This window comes from Diabrotica undecimpunctata, chromosome 2 (genome assembly GCF_040954645.1).
Source record: "Diabrotica undecimpunctata isolate CICGRU chromosome 2, icDiaUnde3, whole genome shotgun sequence".
In the NCBI taxonomy this organism is placed as follows: domain Eukaryota; kingdom Metazoa; phylum Arthropoda; class Insecta; order Coleoptera; family Chrysomelidae; genus Diabrotica; species Diabrotica undecimpunctata.
The window spans coordinates 97,360,765-97,381,868 of record NC_092804.1 but is presented as its reverse complement, the minus strand read 5'-3'; the positions used below and the strand labels follow the sequence as shown (position 1 = coordinate 97,381,868).

At 35.3% G+C, this 21,104-nt stretch overlaps 1 long non-coding RNA gene across 1 annotated transcript; it reads right to left on the bottom strand.

The window, feature by feature from the left end:
* Positions 1-11,553: 11,553 nt before the first annotated feature.
* Positions 11,554-12,992, bottom strand: LOC140434746 (uncharacterized). The gene is made up of 2 exons (XR_011950083.1): positions 12,826-12,992; positions 11,554-12,327 (listed from the first exon to the last, which is right to left on the bottom strand). It is a non-coding gene; the product is annotated as an uncharacterized lncRNA (long non-coding RNA).
* Positions 12,993-21,104: the final 8,112 nt, after the last annotated feature.

The following is a 21,104-nucleotide window of genomic DNA, read 5'->3' as shown; positions in this document are numbered from 1 at the left end:
ATGGGTGGCCCGAAGAACAAATGAATCCATACTGGACCAGCTAAACATAAAGAAAAGACTAAGAACACAAATATCAGAACAAATAATAAGCTATTTTGGACATGTGCTTCGAAGAAATGGTCTTGAAAAACTTACCATCCAGGGAAAAGTAGAAGGCAAAAGAAATAGAGGTAGATCTCCCACACGATACACGGACCATATTGTTGCTACCATTGGCGCTCCATTGTCAAAATGTGCTAGAATGACAGAAGATAGAAAAACGTGGAGGAACATTGGGAAATTTAGCTAATAGCTTCATAATATCACGATACCTGCATCAGGTTAACGACTAAGAAGAAGAAGAAGAAGGGACAGTATCTCTACACTCCTTTGACTATAATAGAATGAAATATGAGATCATATATCGCTAATGTGGATAACTTAAAAATAATTATCAAAGAATACAATCCTGACATATTATTGATAAATGAAACATGGTTAAATTATAAGAAAATACTCAGATGCAAGGTCTATCAAGTAATTAGAAATGATAGAGACGATTCGTATGGCGGTATAGCTATCCTCATTAGAAATGAAGTAGAATTTTATGAAATATCTTTAAGTAATAAATTTAATAACAAGTCTCAATTCCAAGCAATCTTCCTACCTAAATTCCAAATTAATCTACTTAATGCCTATTTTCCTAATGCAAATACCATATCTAAACAAAAAGGATAGAACTGATCCAGAAAATCAACAAACCAGTAATAATAATGGGAGACCTGAACGCCAACCAAGGGGCTTGGAGTAGCCCCTGTAGTAATTTCAATGGAAGAAACATTTTCCAAATATGTGCAAAATTGGTGTCCAAAACATCCACATGCCACCAAGGAATAAAAGAAACTTCAAAAAAGCTAATTGGGTTCAATATACCTCAGTATTAGAGTCATCAGTAAAATTATTTTCAGGTGAGAACTACGGATCATTTGCAGATTCAATAAATCAAGCTGCACAGTTGTCCATCCCATTGTACAAATCAAATGTCATTAAACAGTATCATACCCCATGATAGGACGAATCTTGCGCTAAAGTCATTAGAGACAGAATAAACGCAACAAAGGACTTCCAATCAACACACAATTTACAAAATTATTTAATAGTAAAAAACAAATGTGCTACAGCTATAAGATTCGTTAAATAAAAAAGGAAGAATAATTTTAATTATTAAGGCCTTAATAGAAACTCGGGGATCAAAACAATATGGGATAAAGTTAGGGAAATTGCTGGATATGGTAATAGCCTAATTAACTCCCTTCCTGATCCTAATATGACACAAGAGATACTGAAGTCCTTAGCTCCTTCAGCATCCATTTACATCAACAAAGTCAAACTAGCAATACAAATTCCACCTTTACCTTTAATGAATACAAATTGCCAATTGCCATTTGGATCGCCAACCTTCGAAAGGAGACGGCGCAATGAGAAGAAGAAGAATACAAATACGTAATCAATTCTAAAAAAGAATCTGCTACGGAACCTACCTTAATTTTATATTCTATGATTAAAAATCTACTTCATTCAGGCTCATTATTTTTTTACAAATTTTTAGCTTCTTCTTCCTTCTTGTATGTAGACTTTAAAGCATGTTTCTTCTTCAATATTAGCCTTCTAAATTGTTTAAATTTTCGCACTATCTTTATCTTGGTCTGCCAATAATTCTTCGCCCATTTCGTGACTTATGTCGTGCTATTCGTACTTGTTACGTTCCAAATTTAAAGTAGAAAGTCCCACCTCTATTTTATCAAAATTTAAATAATTCAGGACGTGTAAGAGCGGTTGCCTATAATATATTATAAGCAAGGTGGCGAAAATAAAATTAGTAATTTTCAAATAGGGGTAATGTCTGGCAAATTGTGCTGAAGTTAAGGGAACACGTCCTCTTTTTTTGTGAAGAAACTAATTTAGATCGTTCTTTCTAGAGTTATCTTGGAAGAATTGGGATCATAAAATTGAAATTTTTGAATCTCGGTATTATTCGGTGACCTCCGTGTGTCAAGTTGTCAAGTGTTCGGAAACACGACGGAAAGAAAGTGATTCTAGGTTTGACGGTGTTACTGAAAGGTTGGGCTAGATTAAAAACGGCATTTTGTTTTTTTGCTTTTGCTGCTGTTCCATGTGGGATCTGGACTAGTCCGAACCGTGTGGATATTCAAGGGGATTTGCTGCCTTCGTGGAAGGGTTTTTTTTTGGAATATCCACAATTTCGCTAAAAAAAGCGGATCTACAGTACACGTGAATACCGGGAGTCGTATTTAGATCAAGAAATTAGCCTTAATCACGAGTCCAAATAGCCGACTACGCTTCGGTCCAATTTGGGATATTTCAAACCCCTAATCTGGCTAAGAAGGGTGAGTGTTAGAACATTTCGTTTTTAATTAATTAAAAAGTTGTAGTTATTTTTTTATCCCATCTCTAAAAAGCTATTCACATTTTTATCAGTTTTCATACATTCAAGTTCGGAGACAAGTTTTTTTTTGTATTGCTCCATTATCGCCAAAAGGCAGATAAACAAAGTGTTAAAATCAATATATTTATTTCCAAATAATTATTTTAGATACAGATGGTAATTAATGTTTTCTTGCTTCAGGGTTGGTTTGTTTGTTTTTTTCTGCTTCTTCTTCTTCGTATTTTTCCGTCTGGCTGTAATTTTCAACTTTTCAACATTGTCACACAAGTCTATGTACAGCGACAATCGTATGGGATTTTGGATTGAAGACACGCTGAACTGTAACTGGAATTCCACGCGGTGAAGTATATGAAAATTTGAGGTATGGATCGATAATTAATTTTCAACGGAAGATTTAAGCACCGTCTAATTTGTTTACGGAATACAATAGTTTTTTTTAAAGATTATTTGCTGTTAGTTTTTATTTTCATATTTACAAATACTTTAACAGTTTTTTTTTAGATTATTTGCGGTTTATTTTATTAATTAAATATTTACACATACCTATTTTAATTTTGTAAACTGTGTCTAAGGGGGGGTTATATATTTGAGATTTATTTTTTTATATTATTTTCTGCGCACGCACTTGAGCTCACGTGGTGTCCTATTTGCGGTAATTATTTTTTTTGGTTGGTATTGAACCGCACACCCCTTAGAGTCCGGTACTTTTTATACGTCTTACCTTTCATTTTGTTCTGTTAAATAGAAATAACTTATGAATTTTTGTTAGGCAAGTAGAAGCCGCATTTTTATATTATTTTTTTATTAAGCGTATGGTAAAGTTAAATAATATTGTAATATGTATTTATTTTCAACTATCTTGGGAATCTATTTATTAAAATTGACTAAATTCTAATCTGACAATTTCATTTATTTTTTTTTTATTTATTCAGGTTGTATACTGTTACTTAGTATTTTAGTAGTAAACCTATTGGTAAGTTGGTGGTTTATTGAATAGTAACGTAGGGAAGGCTGTGGGCCAATTTACCTGGCGCCCCTGATATAACTTCGGATTTTTTTTGTTTTGTGGACCGCACGACCATCTCCACTGTTTTGTCTAGCCGCGAGCCATTCCCAGACTGTCACCGTATAGTACTTTTCTTTCCGGGTGTACGTCTGATTTATATTTGGTACATTTTGTAATTTTTTTTATATAGATTCGGTTTTGTACGCCACATATTTTGGCGCCCAACGTGGGGCCCTTAATTAATTAACCTTTTTTTTGTCAACCCCTTGTGTAGATTCCTTTTAATTAGTTAACCTAACGTGTTTGGGCTTTAATTGACTAACTTTGATTTATTTACTTTACCACTGGTTTTGCACTTAGTAGTAGTCTTAGAACTTCGTGTGTAGTGGAAGTGTATGCCAAGAAGTGCTTACTAGTTTTTTTTTGTGTGACGTGAAGTTGGAAGAAGCCAAAAATGGAACTTAAAAGAAAATACTTTGAAGTGGTGTTGTGGAACTTAGAAGAATTATGGATATATTAGGACTTTGAAATATTTCTATTTCAGTTTTAGTTCAAATTTATTTTTTTGAGAAGTTGGACTTCGAAATTCTACATTGTGGTTTAACTTACTTATGTTAGGGAATGTAAAATCTTTTTTTGAGATTATGTTGTGACTTGTAATTTGTTCTGAAACAATGAAATTTTGAAAATCTTTTGTGAAATTTTATAGATTGAATAAAGCGACTATTACTTTTATTTTGCTTTTGGTTTGCTTCCAATAATAAAGTAAACTGTACCTGTGTGTTAATATTTTTACTTATATCTTGATTTTGTTTGAATATTTGCTCCTTTCGGTTGATACATTTTTTTTAAATTTTGAAATTTGGCAAGATGGTGCGAAAACTTGTACCCAACTACTTAAGGAAAGAGAAACTGGAATATGAACTCAAAATTCGTGGAGTGTCTACTGGCACTGTTGAGTCTATGAGGTCTAGTCTGTCTGATGCACTTAGTCGTGAGGCAGCAAATGAAAGCTTTAGATATCCTGAGCACCCATTCACCTTTTCACAGGATAAAACTGCAATCGAGACTAAACTTGCGGAGCTGAATACGGCTGTTGGAAAGTTTGCCGGAACTCCTACTTGTGCTGAGTCCTTGAGATTGCGGACACAGATTAACCATGTCTTGGGGAGAATTGATCTTATGGTATTGCCAACAGGTGATGATGCAGACGCAGCCCAGGTTGTTAAGTCAGACTTTCTTGCTGAGATTTTGAAGTTGTCACAGGATTTACATGATAAGCAGCATCCAATCGGATCTGGTTCGGTACCAGTAGCGCTCGATGTGATTTCGATTTTAAATCAGTCTTTTCAGGCAGGGGTAGGACAAGTTCATGCTTTTTCTCCTGGAGCGATGTCACAAGCTGGTAATAATGTTCTTTCAGGGTCTGTCTCTAGTTTTTCTTCTGGGATGATACTTCCTCATAAATGAAGAATAGAAAAGTTTTCAGGTTCTGCTAGGGGTATGTCTATTTCTGCATTTTTTGAGATGGTAAATGAATTGAGTCTCGCTCGTCATGTACCAGATAGTATACTTTTGGAATCAGGTATAGATTTATTTTCGGATAAAGCCTATCAGTTTTATAAAGATGTTCGTCTACGTGTAGGGAGTTGGGCTGAATTAGTTGAAGAGTTTCGTAGGGAGTACCTGTCAGCTCACCATGGGGAAGCGCTTTTTGAAGAGCTTCGGAGGAGAACTCAGCATTCGTCTGAGACTATTGAAGTTTACTTGGCAATAATGAATAGTTACTTTAATCGCTTGCGTTGTCATGTTCCAGAGGAAGTTAAATTATCTATAGTTATTAGGAATTTGCATCCATTCTATTAAGATAGATTACGTGATCCTTTGCCAGCTACCTTGGAGGAACTTCGTGTTCTATGACGCAGTATGGAGGAAAGACGTGATTGTATTAGGAACTATGTTGAACCGAATAGTAGGAAAATGAATACTTTGGAAAAGGACCTAGCTTATATCAGTGTGGATGCTGAAAGTTTTAGTAGTGTTAGTGAGGGTCCTGTTGCTTCATCCGAATCGGAGTCGGCTAGAGGAAAGTTTAGGACTTTAATATGTTATCGTTGTAATCAGACAGGCCATAAGGCAGTAGGGTGTCTAATGAAGAAGGAGGCTGTTCACTGTTTTAAGTGTAAGAAAGAAGGGTTTACAGTCAGAACTTGTCCTTCGTGTAATTCGGGAAACGGAAGGAAGCGCACCTAACTGGTCGAAGAGGTGTTGCCGACGTTGACTCGACCAACCTACGTCCTACTTTAGACTTTATTTTACATCATTCCGAAGGAGATGAACGTCCATATTTGAAAGTTAAAGTCTTAGGAAAGGAAATTTTGGGATTATTGGATTCTGGTGCTTCAAAGACCATTGTAGGAAGAACTGGTTGGAAATTTTTACAAAACTTGGGTTTAGAGTTGGATACTTCGAAGAAGACCGTTTGTAGAGTGGCGAATGGTCAGATGTGTGAATCGTTGGGGGAATGTTTAGTACCTTTCATGGTTAGGGATCGCTTGCGTGTCTTGCCAGTATTAGTTATTTTGGACGTACCGCACATTCTGATTTTAGGATCTGATTTTTGGCGTGTTATGGGTATCTTTCCAGATTTGAGGCATAACGAATGGTATTTTTCGGACGCTCCAGCAATGGTAGGTTCAGTGGATCATCTCCGAGGTCAAACTATTTTGACCGATGCAGAGAAGTCGCAATTGGATGAAGTTATTAATAGAAGTCGTGAACTAATGGGCACTTCTCTTGGTTGTATTGATGTCACTGAGCATGTGATTGTTTGTAAATCTGCACCCATAAAACAACGTTACTATCCTGTATCCCCAGTAATCCAAAGCCATATTGATAAAGAGCTAGAAGATATGTTGGCGAAAGGAGTAGTGGAGCGATCGAATAGTGCTTGGTCGTCCCCGATTTTCTTGGTGAAGAAAAAGGTTCCAGAAGGTGAAGAACCAAAATGGAGGTTCTGCGTAGACTATCGAAAGCTTAATGCCGTAACAGAGAGGGATGGCTACCCATTACCGTACATCTCTAATATTTTAAATAAATTGAAGAACGCGCATTATCTTTCCACCATAGAAATTAAGTCGGCGTATTGGCAGGTACCTGTTGCTAAGGCTTCCAGGCCTTATACTGCTTTTACGGTTCCTGGTCGAGGTCTTTTTCAGTTTTGCAGAATGCCTTTTGGATTACATAATGCCCCGGCTACATGGCAGAGGTTGATAGATCGTGTCCTCGGTCCGGAGTTGGAACCCTATGTTTTTACTTACTTGGATGACGTGGTCATCGTGACAAAGTCTATTGAAGAACATGTAAGGATCTTAGAGGAAGTCTTTAGACGCTTGAGAGAAGCTAAGTTAACCGTTAGCTGGGATAAATGTCAATTTTGTAGACCGGAACTAAAGTATTTGGGTCATGTGGTTGATAGGAATGGACTACATGTTGATGGTGATAAGGTCAAGGCTATGCTACGTATCCCAACACCCACATCCGTCAAGGAAGTTCGTAGCATCATAGGCACATTTTCCTGGTATCGAAGATTTATTCCTTCCTTTGCGACACTACTAGCTCCAATTACAGCGATATTGAAGAAAGGAAGAAAATTCAATTGGACCCCGAGTTGTGAAGAATCTTTTCAGAAAATAAAAGAATGTCTAGTTTCTGCTCCGATACTTAATTGTCCTGACTACAATTTGCCTTTTGTTGTCCAATGTGATGCCTCAGGATATGGAGTGGGCCCGTGTTATTGCAGCCAGGCCCGGATGGTGACGAAGTAATTAGTTTCCTGAGCAGATCACTAACGCGTCAAGAAAGGAATTTTTCCACGACGGAACGGGAATGTTTAGCTGTGTTATGGGCAGTCGAAAAACTGCGTCCTTATTTGGAGGGTGTTCCGTTTACGGTCGTGACTGATCACGCATCCCTCGTATGGCTTCAAAATTTGAAGGATCCTACTGGAAGATTAGCTCGATGGGCGGTATGATTGCAACAATATGACTTTAAGATTGTGCATCGGAAAGGAAAAAAACATGTTGTCCCCGATTTGTTATCTCGGTCAGTTCCCGTGCTTGATATGGTTGAAGAGGTTGTACCGCTTCCTAGTGGTGATAGTTGGTATGATAAACTTTGTAGAAAAATCGAGTCTAATCCCTTGAAGTATCCTCAGTGGAGAATGTCTGGTGGCAAACTTTATAAATACATCCGTCCCAGTCATGGATTTTTGGTCGAGGAAGTGGACAATTGGAAGGAAGTCGTTCCTAAGGGTCAACGATTGGAAGTGCTGAAGTTGTGTCATGATAGTCCTTTAGCAGGTCATATGGGGGTCCTGAAAACTTATAAGCGTATTAACGAGAAGTATTTTTGGCCGAAACTGCGGAGTGATGTGTCTCGTTACGTTGGACGTTGCTCACTGTGTGCCATGCATAAGGTGGAACAAGGTAAGCCCAAAGGCTTTATGACTCCTCAACCTAAAGCTACTCAACCATGGGAGATAGTAGCAACCGATCTTATGGGACCTTTCCCAAGATCAACTCAAGGCTACAAGTTTATCTTAGTGGTAATGGATGTGTTTAGTAAATTTTCTTTGATATTTCCGTTGCGATCCTCAAAAGCCGTGCATGTCGTTAAGAAAATAGAAGAAGAAGTTTTTCTCGTATTTGGAGTTCCACGTCTGTTACTATGTGATAATGGTGTCCAGTATACTTCGGGTATTTTCAAGACAATGATGGAAACCTATGGTGTCTCAGTTCGTTATAATGCGTTGTATCATCCACAGTGCAATCCATCTGAACGCTATAACCGAACCCTTAAAACAATGATGGCAACTTATATAGCTGACAACCATAGGAAGTGGGATGAAAATTTGGCCAAACTAGCATGTGCTACGCGCACTGCATACCACGAGTCGACTGGTCAAGATCCCTACTTCATAAATTTCGGTCGGAAGATGGTAGTGGATGGACGAGATTTTTCCCGAAAGGACAAACTCGGAGACCCGGAGGACGAAGTAGCTAAAATGGGATATAATCGATCGCGTGGACTCCAGGAATTATTTGTTGATGTTAGAAAACGTTAGATAAAGCTTCGGCTAAGTGTGAGAAGACCTATAATCTACGGAGACGTCCAGAGGAATTTCAGCCCCATCAGTCAGTATGGCGGAGAAATTTTGTGTTGTCAGATGCCGCTAAATATTTCACGAAAAAGTTAGCTCCTAGATGGATAGGACCCTACTTCGTGAAGAAGAAGTGTCCCCCTGGACATATAGTTTAGAGGATGAAAATGGCAAGGATCAAGGTATTTGGAATATTAAGGATTTAAGGATTAGTAACCCGACTGGTGATCCCGATAGGATTTAGGTCGGAGTAGAACGGACTAGCAAAGTTTTGTCTAGTCTAAGTAAATTTAGTTAGTCTTCTGAAATTGGTTGTATTTATTTTTTTTTTGTTGGGTCCGTGAAGGATGACTGAGTGTTGGCTATGATCGGTTCTTAGGATGTATTTGGATGGTCAACCGATTCGTTTTTTTTTGTGTTAGGTAGCCAATACGAAGTCGTAGGGTTGCGGTAGCCTTAATTTCTTTTGATTTATGGAATTGAATGTCACTTAGGTTTGGTCAGAAATATGTTGTCTTCGATGATATGGCGTTGGGATTTGTTTTGATGTTAGTAAGCCATTCTATTTAATTGGGATTTTTTCGAAGCCACATAATTATGTTTTGGTGAATCTTGTTGGATAATAGCTTAGTTTTGGATGATTCACTAAATTTCGTTGTATACGGATTTAAATTCTGGAAGACCTATCTCATTTTTATTTTAATGAACAATTGGAATTACACTACTGTTTCGGTAGATGTTTCTCGCAGTATCAGTAAGAGTGAAATGGTGGAGAGTTTCTTATGGACTCATGTTATGCGAGGTATAGTGAAGTACTAGCGATGCCCCAGAGCTGGGAGGTCGCGAATAAGGGCAACATCCAGTAACCGACCAAATCAGTGTTGTCAGATTGACGTTGGAATTTGAAACTATTCTACTTGATCTCATACGATGAGAGATGACTGTTGTGTGGAAGTGGAGTAAGTGTTGTAAGTAAGTTGTTGCTTTGTGCGTGTGGTTTGAGATTGGTATGTCTTTCGTTGTCCAAGTACTTGCGCATGGTGAAGACGGTGTGGATGATGATTGTGTTGTGGACTTCGCTCGGAGTTTAGGTAGTGCGTCGCTAGCGCGAGGGAAAATTTTCTTCGTCTAGTTTTTCCTCGTGAATTGTCCTCTGGGTGGTGGGAGGTGTTGTTACGTTCCAAATTTAAAGTAGAAAGTCCCACCTCTATTTTATCAAAATTTAAATAATTCAGGACGTGTAAGAGCGGTTGCCTATAATATATTATAAGCAAGGTGGCGAAAATAAAATTAGTAATTTTCAAATAGGGGTAATGTCTGGCAAATTGTGCTGAAGTTAAGGGAACACGTCCTCTTTTTTTGTGAAGAAACTAATTTAGATCGTTCTTTCTAGAGTTATCTTGGAAGAATTGGGATCATAAAATTGAAATTTTTGAATCTCGGTATTATTCGGTGACCTCCGTGTGTCAAGTTGTCAAGTGTTCGGAAACACGACGGAAAGAAAGTGATTCTAGGTTTGACGGTGTTACTGAAATGTTGGGCTAGATTAAAAACGGCATTTTGTTTTTTTGCTTTTGCTGCTGTTCCATGTGGGATCTGGACTAGTCCGAACCGTGTGGATATTCAAGGGGATTTGCTGCCTTCGTGGAAGGGTTTTTTTTGGAATATCCACAATTTCGCTAAAAAAAGCGGATCTACAGTACACGTGAATACCGGAAGTCGTATTTAGATCAAGAAATTAGCCTTAATCACGAGTCCAAATAGCCGACTACGCTTCGGTCCAATTTGGGATATTTCAAACCCCTAATCTGGCTAAGAAGGGTGAGTGTTAGAACATTTCGTTTTTAATTAATTAAAAAGTTGTAGTTATTTTTTTATCCCATCTCTAAAAACCTATTCACATTTTTATCAGTTTTCATACATTCAAGTTCGGAGACAAGTTTTTTTTTGTATTGCTCCATTATCGCCAAAAGGCAGATAAACAAAGTGTTAAAATAATATATTTATTTCCAAATAATTATTTTAGACACAGATGGTAATTAATGTTTTCTTGCTTCAGGGTTGGTTTGTTTGTTTTTTTCTGCTTCTTCTTCTTCGTATTTTTCCGTCTGGCTGTAATTTTCAACTTTTCAACATTGTCACACAAGTCTATGTACAGCGACAATCGTATGGGATTTTGGATTGAAGACACGCTGAACTGTAACTGGAATTCCACGCGGTGAAGTATATGAAAATTCGAGGTATGGATCGATAATTAATTTTCAACGGAAGATTTAAGCACCGTCTAATTTGTTTACGGAATACAATAGTTTTTTTTAAAGATTATTTGCTGTTAGTTTTTATTTTCATATTTACAAATACTTTAACAGTTTTTTTGCGGTTTATTTTATTAATTAAATATTTACACATACCTATTTTAATTTTGTAAACTGTGTCTAAGGGAGGTATAACAAAACTGAGTAGTGTAACAAGAAATTTGACTGTAACAAATATTGATGAAAGAGTGAAATGTAACAAAAATGAGGAATGTGGGGCAAAAATGTGCAGTGTAGAAATAGGGTAAACTCTAAAATGTACCTTTATACACCAACGAACTAATATTTGGAATAACAGAAGATGGAAGAGATTAGATAGAAATAAATTATGTAAAAGAAATAAATAAAGGGTATATATGAATTTTAAAATATAATAAAATTAATGCTGGCTAGCGACTATGCAGGAGAATGACCACTCGACACTCAAAGAGGGATTCGGCCAATTTGCATGCCCTACAGAGACCGTAAGATATAAGAACGAAGGACAAGAAAACCACCAAGAAATAAACAGATGAAAGATAAAGTTGCTTTACTGAATGTTTGGGCGCCAGGAAGTTAAATGTTTTCTTCCGAGATATCTTGTATTGCTGAAATATGAAAGATAGGGACTAATTGAAATATTGAATTGTTTTAACCCAACTTTAATAAATACCAATTTTATGTACAGACTATTTTAAACACTTATATATGACCCATCACCTCTTATGTACAATTAACTTATCTATATTTACAGTAAAATCCCAGAATGTAATGATAAACAATTTCCCCCCCTAACGTACCTATTAATGTTAAATTTTGACAGAGGTTATACTCAATAATTATGTATAAATAATATAAAATAAAATATAAGATAATATAAATATAAAGTACTACTCACTAATATAATAGTTTAGTTTTCGTTTAATAAATGTTAAGTTTGAAATGAAATGAAACTCTCCGGGTATGTGTGCACACGATAACCTGATGAAGAGAGATTCAAGGGAGAGTCAAAATCTCATCCCTTGGTAGACAATAAATAATTTAATTAAATTGTACTGACTATTGTTTTAGGAAAATTGAATGTAATTATTATTAAGGATATAAAAGTTAAAACCTTGAAGAGGACGTAATGTTATTAAAGATATTTAAATAAGAAACAAAAAGATAAAACTAAGTTCTTCCAGCCGGTTTCCGTAGGTTTCCCTGGAAGGTCCTCTGGTGAAGAACTAGCTGCAGGTGGGTAAATTTACTCCAAACCTGGGTTCCATATAAAAAAGGAGGTACTTTAAACCAAGTCCATTAAATTCTTCTTAAAAAAAAACCATAAACTTAAAATTCTTCTTCCCCTTGTCTTAATAAATTTTCCATACAAAAAAAAATAATTATTCTTCCCTGACTTGCACTGGAATCCGTAAGTAGGCTAAAAAAACAGTTGTGTTACTCCAAGTCCTTTGGTCATACAAGAAAGTAAAGAAAAACCAAGAAAGGTTAACAGGTTGCTTTAAATTAAAATAAAAACTATATTGTTTTTCTGTAAAAAAATAACCTTGGGATGGTATGACAATGTTTTATAGGATATATTAAATAGATAGGTTTTCAGAAAGCATGGTCTATATATATTATAGAATAGAAAAAAAAGGAAATATTAGCCGGTTTAACGGTATGGAATTGAAATAGATAATTGTTGGTTTTCATCTTTGGAAAGAAATAAAGTTTGAGATAATGATAAAATCTAATACTTGTAATATATTTAGGTATTAATGAAATAAGTGAAATAGGACATATATAAGATAGAATAGATAGCTAGATAGCTAAGAATATATATCGAGAGCGGATTAAAATAGATTTGAATTTCACTAACAATGGCGGATGATATGACATGTTTTTACACATAATTTATTTATAACTTTAAACTTACCGGCTGAGGTGGTCCAAAATTAAAGTACTTTCAAAAAAAACTAAATAACAAATGGCTTCTTCCAACACAACAGCTTTTCCACAAAAAAAATAAAAAATAAACTTAAACCCAATTCATGAAAATGGCACCTACAGCCGCCTTGAACAAACGATGTTCACTCGACGAGATCCCAGCAACAAGTGGCGATCTGGTGCTACGGCTGTCACAACCGATGTACTTTCAGAGTCTTAGACAGAGGGCGGAATTTAATGCCAACTTCGAAAATAAAAATTTACTGGAGTTTTAAATATTTGGTCTAAGAATATTTCAAAAATGAATTTAATTTATAATTAAATTAAAGGATCCCAGTGACAAAAAGGTAAATGGTTCTTTAAGTAACGGACTCGTTACATTCCCCTCTTACTTGGAGAAAAAAAAAATTTTAAGTGAAAAAAAAAATTTTTTTTCTTTTACTTGACTGATTGGTTAGATGTAGGTTAACCAATACTTCAACCATATGTGGAGCAATCAAGAATCGAGAAGAAAAAAAAAATAAAAATAAACTTATATATAAAAAATTATAGCCATGGCAACAATTTGCCAAGTACAGCTATAAACTATATTAACTCACTAAAATACTTCCAAAACAATCTACATCGATTCACATGATTATAATTAACCACAGATTATGAGTGATGTAGGAATAAAGAAATGGTTTCATCTAAAGATACCCACATGTTACTAAGTAAAAAGTCACATACTATCTAGAGTAAAGTTAAAGTAAGGTAAAACTCCAACCTAGCATAGTATAGACTAGTAATACAAATACTCAATACAAATAATCCAAAATAATGTGAAATCGGACCCTGGTTCCAAAATTGACTCATCAATGGACAACAGATTTATAGAAGAGCATATCCAAGGAATAATCAATCAGGCAAATAGGTGGACCGATACAAAATAATAAGTAATAATAAAAATACCAACGTACTTATATAAAACAATATAAGTAACAATAAAAATACCAAATGTATAGACAACAATATAAGTGTCGAACTGGATGGTAAATCCAAAATTGACCATACAGTGGACAACAGATTTATAAAGTAGCCTATCCAAAGATAATCAATCAGGCAAATAATGACCCAATTCACACTATAACCAAATAAACCAAATATGGTAGGTCCACATATACCCACATCCGGTAATATGTGCCTAACCTTAAAATTCATCAAATAAATTATTGGATCAAAATGTGGGACTAACGGCTTGAACAAAAGGACAGCCATAAAATCGATTCCATCCTGATGATCTGCCATCAGTACATTTGGGATCCAAAATAAAGACCAAAAATAAAAACTAGAAAAAACAACAAAATTAACTTATGCTGATACTCGATAACTATAGCAGGTAGCTACAACAAATTTATAAGAATACCTAGCATAAGAGCACTAAAAAGAATTTAATGTGCCAGTAACTCTAACAACCATAGCAAAATAGTAAGAGTAAGGTAGAAGTAATAACAAAACAGAACATCAAGAACGAGTAGACCAATTTCTGAAGAAACTGCAAATTTATAATTCGTTCTGATACTAATAAAAGAGAACAGGATAATTCCTAATTCAATATACCAAAATATAGACAAGTGCCTGAGGAAAGAAGCGAAAATAACTATAAATGGTCATTTGTTGCCAAAATATGGAATCACTATCCATAACTGTAATCTAAACATGCTAGCTGTAAAGGGAGCAATCCATGACTTGAATAAACTATATAAGTAAGAATAATAAATCAGCTAAGGAACAATTCTTATATTAGACCAAAGTCTGAAAATATTTAGGATTAAAGCTAAATGTTCAAATCCTAAGACGTTCTACTGCCTAGATAACTGTACAACTTGTCATGAAAATGGTGAATTCCGAAATTCATTGCACAACTGAGGCCTCTAATTGAACTAAAACTTCGAACCCACGTATTCATTCACCTATACACAGGCAGAATAGTCTATATAATATAGGAGTGTCCTAAAATTATGCATAATGATTGTCTATATAAATTCCTAATGACATAAAAAAAAACCGTCCCACATAGCAAATCCAGATACATGTTCCTATATAACTTGATCATGACCAATAAACGGAATCAAATCTATAATAAAAAAAAAATTACAACATTCTTCCCAACCTGGCAAAACAAGTAAGCAAAATGGGAACATAGGTTATACAACACATAAACATATAGCACAATATAGTAGCATTACAATATTTAGTTCCATACCAATGCAACATCTAATATAAGTAAACACTCTAATGGCCTTAATAATTTTAACTTATTATAAACAGATTAATCAAAATATAAGATGTAGGTATACCAAATCTGGTGATTAATAACAAAAATCTAAGAAAATACCAAATCGTAACCAAACCGAGCCAAAACAATAACAATCAAAGGAATAGGTTAGCTTAATAGACATTAAGTCAATCTTCCTCTGAAGATGAAGATGTTGCCTCATCTGTTGTATTATCAGGGAGTAAATCCTTTATATGAAATTGACCAATTCGTCTATTCGTCGAATTGTCTTTTAATTCATATACTAAAGGAGTTATTACCCTAACAACAGTACAGGGAATATATTTCTGACAAAACTTAGCAGAAATGGCATCACCTTTATTTGATTTTACAAAATTCCGTTTCAAAACTCGATCGCCCACAAAAAATCGCAAATCTCGTTTCCTCAAATTATACTGATGCTGATTTCTACAGTAAGAAGCTTTCAACTTCTTCCTAATGTCAGCGAATATTGGAGGTAAGTTTTGGAGATCTTCCATACGGTGAAGTTTCTCAGAAATTTGAGGAAGAGTTGTTGAATTTTCAGAAATTAAACCGAAATAATCACCTGACAATGGAATATGCCTACCAAAATTAACATAAGCTGGAGAGCACTGAGTGGTTTCATGAACAGAAGTTCGAATGGCTTGAGCAACTGAATGAATGTACTGATCCCAAGCTCTATGATCAGTGTAAGTGTAAGATCGAAGAGCAGTAACAATGCTACGATTTACACGTTCAGTGTGGTTAGCTTGAGGATGATAAGCTGCATTGTAGAATATCTTTTGGACCTTATATTTACTTAAAAGATCTTTAAAGGCTTTAGAAATAAATTGTGGACCATTATCACATGCTACTATTTGGGGAACACCAAATAGTAAGAACACTTGTTCCTCTAAGAACTTCAAAATAGCTGGAGTTGTAGCCTTACGAAGAGGACAAACTAAAGGAAATTTAGTGAAGTAATCTACAACTACCAAACAATATGTATTACCTGAATAACTGCGTGGATATGGTCCAGTAAGGTCTAAAGAGATCATTTGCCACGGAAAATTAATATTCCTAAACGAACCCATTAATCCAGCTTGAGGTAGGTTACTCGGCTTGCATGTTGCACAAACTCTACATCTAGAGATGTATTTCTTAACTGAGTTGCGCAGACCAGGCCAGTAATATAACTCAGCTATTTTACTAAACGTTTTATAAAAGCCAAAGTGACCTGATGTCACATCATCATGAAAAGTTCTCAAGACTTCATCCCTATTTGCTGTTGGGACTACTATCTTCCAATCAGACATATTCGATAAAGATTCAACTGGACTGATTACATGTTTATAAAGGATATTATTCTCCACCTTGAAATCAGGATATCTAGTAGGTTCTTGGGTGACATTATGAATCATCTTTCGATACCAATTATCTGGAGATAAAGTGGACAGATCTAAAAGATTGATATCGAATGTACGTGACAACGCGTCTGCAACCACAACACCATTGGCTTTGCGATGAACGATATTATAATCAAAGACAGAAAGCCTACAAATCTAACGGGACAAACGTTGTGACGGATTTTTCATGGAATGTAACCATAATAAAGAACTATGATCTGTGATGATAGTAAACTTACGACCCTCAAGATAGTACCGAAAGGCATCAAGACCATGGATAATTGCAAGAAGTTCTCTCTCCGTGGTGGAATAATTTTTCTGTGCTTTATTGAGCTTTTTGCTGGTATAAGCTATTGGATGTTCCGAACCATCCTTCATTTGAAATAGTACACCACCTGAAGCAGTGTTGGAACAATCTGTCATGAGATAGAAATGCTCTTTAAAATTCGGAGACGTCATGACAGGAGCACTAGTAAGAACTTCTTTTATACGCCGGAAAGCATCATCGGCTTCTGAAGTCCATGTAATAGTTTGGCCTTTTTTCCTATTTCTAAGGAGATCTGTAAGTGGGGATAACAAAGTAGAATAAGACGGCACAAACCGACGATAATATCCACACATGCCTAATATCCTACGGACTTGAGTAGTAGTCTTAGGTATAGGAAAATCTTTGATAGCTGTAACTTTATCAGGGTCAGTCCTTAAACCTTTACTATCGACTACATATCCTAAAAATTTAAGAATAGGACGACAAAACTGACATTTATCTAAATTAATAGTTAAATTAGCCTCTTTGAGACGTAAAAACAACTTATCCAAAATTTCCATATGAAGAGAAAAATCAGGAGTGACAACCAAAATGTCATCCAAATAATAAAAAACATAGGGCTCTAACTGAGGACCAATGACTAAGTCCATCAGACGACACATTGTCTGAGGAGCTGAAACAAGACCAAAAGGCATAGTGACAAACTGAAATAATCCTTTCCCACTAACTGCAAAAGCTGTATACTTTTTACTTTCCTCACTCAAAGGAATCTGTAAAAAAGCTTTAGATAGATCGATAGAAGAAATATACCTAGCATTCTGGAGTTTACTTAGAATGACGTCTATTCGGGGAATAGGATAAGCATCCCGATTTGTAGTAATATTATTCAACTTTCGACCATCGAAGCAAACCCTAAAAGATCCATCTTTTTTCTTGGTTAACCACAAAGGACTACAGTAAGAAGACGTGGAAGGTTCAATGATCTTCAACTCTAACATGGAATCAATTTCCTTTTCCAAGTCAACTTGCCAAGCCTGAGGAATAGGATACTGATATTGTCTAAAAGGTGTGGTATCTCCCACTTCGATAGTGTGAGATATTAAGGATGTACGACCTAATTTGTCTTTTGACGAAAGGGTTGTAAATTTAGAGATCATATTCTCTAATTGACTTTGTTCTGAACTAGATAAACTAGTAAAATCCTGAATAGCACTAAGTAAGGACAGATTAAATTGAGAAATAGAAAAGGAAAAATTAGAACAATTTAATGTGCTATTAAAAGCATTTAAGAAGTCCATACCTAAAATTATAGAATTCTGAACTGAAGGAATAATATAGAATGTAATTTGTTTACATAAATCTGCTACTGTGATTTCAGTTTCAAATTTGCCTGTAATAGACTGAACTGTACCATCTGCAGTAGACACTTGCAGAGAAGAAATGGGTATAATAGAAATCTCAGCATTTTTCAGTAAAGCTAATGAATGTGAACCTATCACAGAAATGTTCGAGCCACTATCTAAAAGAGCTAAACAAGATTGTCCTAAAATCTTAATAGGAAGATAAGGTCTATTATCATTATGTTTTCTCACTAATAACGAATTCAAATCAAAACAATTATTATCTGATTGATCAAAAATTTTAAATGGTACTAAACTAACCTTATTATCTCTACCTACACAATCAGAGGATGCAATAGGCAAACAAGAAGAATCAGAAATAAAAGAATCCTCCTGAATTGTGGTAGACTCTGGTATAGATACTGGAACTACTACACTGCTACTATTATGTTTATTACTAAAATTTGGGAAGATATTTAGGGAAGATAATCTATGCGAATCAAATGTATTATATTGAGAAGTTACTTCTTGGAATGACTTGGTGTGGTGTGTGTTGGTTTTTTGGGGACAACCCCTTTCCCTTTCCGACTGGAAGACGGGTTTGGGTGGCTTGACGTGGTTGGACCAGTGACTTCGTTTGATGTAACGGTTTGATTCCCTGATGGGGGTGTGGACGGAGAAACGCTCAGGGGACGGACCTCCGATCGTTCGTTTCCCGAACACCTAAAACAATTGCGTTTGAGGGTATTTTCTTTACCACAACCGTGGCAGAAAATACGGATACGAGGGATGCCGCAATCATAAAAAGTATTGCCAGACTCACGACAATTCCAGCACACTACAGAATTTACAACTGAGATATTACGCTCAGGGCCCTTAGATTGCCAAGAACGGTGTCTAAAAGGATTTTGGTGACCGAAAGAGTCAGAAGAGTGTTTGGAAGTGGTTGGAGGTTGAGAAGACCAAGATAAAGTTTCCTCCAAACGTTTACACTTCTCGGTGATGTCTGCTATACTGGTGATGTCTACTAAAGCTAATTGTTGGTGATAAAAAGGCAATAGACATTTCAGAATAATCTTAATTTTTGCAGAATCTGTTAGAGGAGTCTCAAGGCGACTACACATACCCAAAATGTTATTAATAAACATCGTAACAGACTCATTTGGCTTCTGTCTACGATTTTTGATTTGGTCTAGAAGGTCATCTTGAAATGAATATGGAAGAAAATCAGATTTAAGTTTCTGAGCCAAATCAGACCAATTAGAAAAATTATTGCGGTTGTTTCTAAACCACGTAAAAGCTGTGCCTGTAAACAATTCAGCAGAAGCTGCAAAAAGATCATCTTCACTTACTCCTCTCGATACTCGAAGACATTCCACCCTATCCAAAAAAGAAATTACTTGGTCATAATGACCTTCACCAGAAAATGTAATGCCCCATTTATGTACCTGAACAGGTTTGGGGTGTAGAAATGAGTTAGCTGCTTGTACAGAAGAAATAGGAGTTGAAGTAGCAATTGGATTTACTCGTGAATCAAGTTCACCCTCTAGGCTAAGAATTCGGATTGAAATTGAGCGTTTATAAGATTGCTGATCCTCATTCGAACACGACAATAAATGAACACGGCCTGAGACATGAGCTAGACGTGATATCAGCCTGGAGTATAGGCTATCTTGGACAGTCCCTCTAAAATCGGATATCCTTTTAGCCAAATCATCCACAGTCTCATCAATCTCTTCTTGCTGCTCTAGAAAAGGAATACTTGTGGCAGAAATTTGTCGAAAGCTTCTGTTTCCTTCTTCTTGCCTTAAAGCTCCACGCAATAGTTTGCGTTTTAAATCCACATTGGAAGACTCATCAATATTGATGTCCCTTATTCTCAACTCATAATCTAATTCCTTGACTAATAAATGTTCTACCTTGAATGCAGACATTGTGAAAAAAAAAATAGATGAATAAAGGAATAGACAAAGGAAATAATGTATTACCACTCCACAAAATCAATCGAAGAATAATCTAAGGTTTAAAAAAATATATATCTAAATAAATATATAACAACACACCACAAAATCAATCCAAGAATAATCTAAAGTTATTCACAAAAATTTTAAAATGGTTAAGTAAAGTTAAGTAAATATAACACAATCCTTGAAGCAACACACAATGGTTTCAACAAGTATATGATTAACAAATAATTGAATATAAAAACCCACCAATATTGGCTAATATATATATATATATATATATATAAAAAAATAGTAATATCTAAATTATTAAATTCTTATAGTTTAATAATAGTAAAATAGATTGTTAACTGCACACAATGAGATTAAAAAGGTGAGGGTTTAAATATGAATGTAAGTAACCTACAGCAATACAAGTATACCTATAAATGTAAATCTAATAAGAAAAGATAAATAAATAAGGAAGTTAAAAAAAAATGAACAAAGAGCAACAGGAACAAATTAGAAATAATAAAGAATATTTTGCAAAGAGAAGTATACTACAGAATGTACGGTCTGAACTGAGAAAAGGCACCACGTTGGGCTCGCCAATATAACAAAACTGAGTAGTGTAACAAGAAATTTGACTGTAACAAATATTGATGAAAGAGGTAATGGTGAAATGTAACAAAAATGAGGAATGTGGGGCAAAAATGTGCAGTGTAGAAATAGGGTAAACTCTAAAATGTACCTTTATACACCAACGAACTAATATTTGGAATAACAGAAGATGGAAGCGATTAGATAGAAATAAATTATGTAAAAGAAATAAATAAAGGGTATATATGAATTTTAAAATATAATAAAATTAATGCTGGCTAGCGACTATGCAGGAGAATGACCACTCGACACTCAAAGAGGGATTCGGCCAATTTGCATGCCCTACAGAGACCGTAAGATATAAGAACGAAGGACAAGAAAACCACCAAGAAATAAACAGATGAAAGATAAAGTTGCTCTACTGAATGTTTGG